Genomic DNA, 3,458 nt, shown 5'->3' on the forward strand with positions numbered 1-3,458 from the left:
TGTACAGGAACAACTTGGCTAGAGACATGGCTAGTTCAACAGCACAAGTATTCAGCACGACAGCCGGGATATTGTCAGGGCCCATAGCCATTGTTGTATCCAGTGCACTCAGCTGTTTCTTGATATCATGTTTTTTTTTTTATTCGTTGCCAATCTTTCCAAGTCTTTGTCAAATCACAAACGCCAGAGGTCACCTTGCACACATCAAGGATCACTCTGCGCCAATGCTCTTAGCCAAAAGGCCTAGAGCCACTGCACCGTTCCTGGAAGTACTGCAATACCAGATTCGTGTCATGGAGGTGGATGGGTCAAACCACCCCACCCACCTCCTATTTCCAAAAAGCATAGGAGAATCACCTTCCTGATCCAGGGAGAACCACATTGGGGTCATGGTTACTCCCCTGTCAGGTCAGTTATGCATGATCTTAGCCAAAAGGCCAAGAAGCGATATCATGTGGATAATTGAAGCGAATTAGCCGAAGACTGGTGTCTGTGATGGTGGGGTCCTCAGAAGGAGACCGATATGTATCTTTTGACACTTTTGGCTGATGATGGTTGCAAATGCTTCAGCCTTGTCTTTTGCACTTGCATGCTGGGCTCTGCCATCATTGAGGATGGAAATATTCATGGAGCATCCTCCTCTCGTTATTTGTTTAATTGTCCACCACCATTCACGACTGCATGTGACACGACTGCAGATCTGATCTGTTGATTGTGGGATCTCTTAGGTCTGTCTATAGCATACTGTTTTTACTGTTTAGCATGCATGTAGTCCTGCGTTGCAGCTTCCCCAGGGTGGCACCTCACTTTTAGATATGCCTGGTGCTGCTCCTGACATGCTCTTTTACACTCTTCATTTAACCAGAGTTGGTCCCCTGGCTTGATGGTTGTTGATGTTATGCGGCCATAATAAATAGACAGAAACTACAATTATAACATTCATAGAATCATACAGCATAGAAGGAGGCTATTCCACTCATCATGTCTGGGCCGGCTCTTTAAATGAGATATCCAATTAGTCCCACTCCCATTCTCATTCCTCGTAGCTTTGCAAATGTTTTCTTTTTAAGTTTATATCCACTTCCCTTTTGAAAGCTACTATTGAAGCTGCTTCCATCACCCTTTCAGGTAGTGCATTCCAGATTATAGCTACTCACTGTGTAAAATAAATTATCTTCATCTCCCTCATAGTTTTTTTTTCAATTATCTTAAATCTGTGTCCTCTAGTTACCGACCCTCCTGCTAGGGAAAACAGTTTCTCACTATCTACTCTATCACAACCTTTCATAATTTTGAACACCTCTACGCAAGCTCTCCTTAGCCTTCTCTGTTCTAAGGAGCACAATCCCAGCTTCTCCTGTCCTCCACGTAACTAAATTCCCTTATCCGTGGTACCATTCTAGTAATTCTCCTCCAAGACCTTGACATCCTTTCTAAGTGTGGTGCCTAGAATTGGACACAATTCTCCAGCTGAGGTCTAACTAGTGGTTTATACAGGTTTACCATCATTTCCTTGTTTTTGTACTCTATGTATAAAGCCAACGATTCTGTATGCATTTTTAACAGCTTTATCAACATGTCCTGCCACCTTCAAATATTTGTGTACGTAAACCTCCAAGTATCTTTTTTCTTGCACCACCTTTAAAATTGTTTTATTTACTTTATAGTCACTCCTCATTTTTCCTTTCAAAATTTATCGCTTCCCATTTCTCTACATTAAATTTCATCTGCTATATGTCTGACCATTTCACCTATTTCCTCCTGAAGTCTGTTCGTATGCTCCTCACTGTTTACTACATTTTCAAGCTTTATGTCATCCACAAACTTTGAAATTATGTCCTGTATACCCAAGTTTAGGTCATTAATTTCTATCAAAAAGAGCAGTGGTCCCAGTACCGTCTCTTGGGGGACACCACTGTAAACTTCATTATTGCACCAGTAAGTACAATAGCGAGCTGACAGATGAGAGGCTTCATATTAATGATATTCTATATTCCCAGTATTTATAAATGAATGATAAAACTGAGGAAGAGGATCCCTCTCACTCTGGCTGCCAGAATATTTTCATCCACAATGGGAAGAATTTTAACCCCCAAAACAGGTGGTTTGGGGTAGGATGGGCAGTTAAAGTGTTAAAAAAAACCTGAATTCCAACTAGAACTCGCCTTTAACCTACCCACTTCTGGTTTTATTGAAGGCGGGCAGCCGACCCGCTCCCAGGAGGTGGATCGCCCATTTCAATATTGTAATGAAGCTCGCGTGCCTCAGATTTAACCACCATTTTAACAAGTGTCAAGTAAACCGACAGCTAATGGAAGGCGAGAATTGCTGGATCCAGGAGATAAGTGCCTTTACACTTACCCCCTGGATCCAGCAGCCCTACCTAACCCATCCAGCGATTGGATACACCCCCATGACGCCTCTGATTTCCCACCCCAAAAGGCCTCGAATCACCTTCCCGTCCTACCCAATCATCCACCAGCCTCCAGATGTTCTCTCCCACCCTCCCTGATCCAAGTCCAGCCCCCAGCCCCCAACCACCCTACTCCCTCCCTCCTCTCTGAGGCCTAGTATCACAAGTCTACCCGCCTGCAGTCAGTCAGCCTCTCCATCTGGCTGGCTGTGGGTAGAAAACAGAAGTTTCAAATGCAAATCAGTCTCTGCAGTGAAATTCAACAGGGTTGGTGGGAAACCCATTCTCTCGAGTTTTCCGATCGCTTCTGAGCAATCCCATTTCCAACCTCCCAATTAAAATTCTGGCTTCTGTCATTCATTCCCTCATTTCCTGGAGGCATAAGACATATATAGGGAGGAATTTTAATGCCCTCTCTCCAGCAGGAAGCAGGTGGAATGAAAGTTAGAATCCAAGCAGTACATTTACCACTCTGGTTCTGTTCCATGGCCATTTAATGCCACTGTTTAAGGCTCCTTCCTGAGTCAGGAAGGTGCCTTATAAATGTATGCAAATTGGGGTCCTATCACTTCGACAGAGCCAACAGCCCCAAACCACTTATGCCCAACCACTAGTAGTTCTCAAATGGGAGATAAATGATTTTTCTGCAAAATCGATGACCCTGGAAAATCTGTAGGGGTCAGCAGCTGGGTCAGTGGGTGGGCAGGAGTGTATGACTGCTCTATTTCTGCCATGTAACTGTAGATTGAGCGATCCAGGCCTGAAACTTAATGGGCCAAGTCACATTTCTGTCATAATAACATCATCGAAACAATGGATGTTTTGGCCCAAATTTCATAAAATCAGATTTTGTCAAATAAACTAAAATAGGTTTATCAAGCAGTTTTTCACAAAAATGTTTCCCTTCAAATCAAATTTCTTATTTTTCTCTGTAAATCGATTTTTGCACAATTGAAAATTATTGAAATTTTAAAATCACTTCATCTCTAATATAAAGAATGCAGTTTTGCTGTTTGTTTACAGATATAGGGCTCAATTTTCCCCA

At 42.8% G+C, this 3,458-nt stretch overlaps 1 pseudogene; it reads right to left on the minus strand.

Moving 5' to 3' along the window:
- Nucleotides 1-247: 247 nt before the first annotated feature.
- On the minus strand, nt 248-449 carry LOC139264846 (U2 spliceosomal RNA; annotated as a pseudogene).
- Nucleotides 450-3,458: the final 3,009 nt, after the last annotated feature.

Source organism: Pristiophorus japonicus, chromosome 5 (genome assembly GCF_044704955.1).
Source record: "Pristiophorus japonicus isolate sPriJap1 chromosome 5, sPriJap1.hap1, whole genome shotgun sequence".
NCBI lineage: Eukaryota > Metazoa > Chordata > Chondrichthyes > Pristiophoridae > Pristiophorus > Pristiophorus japonicus.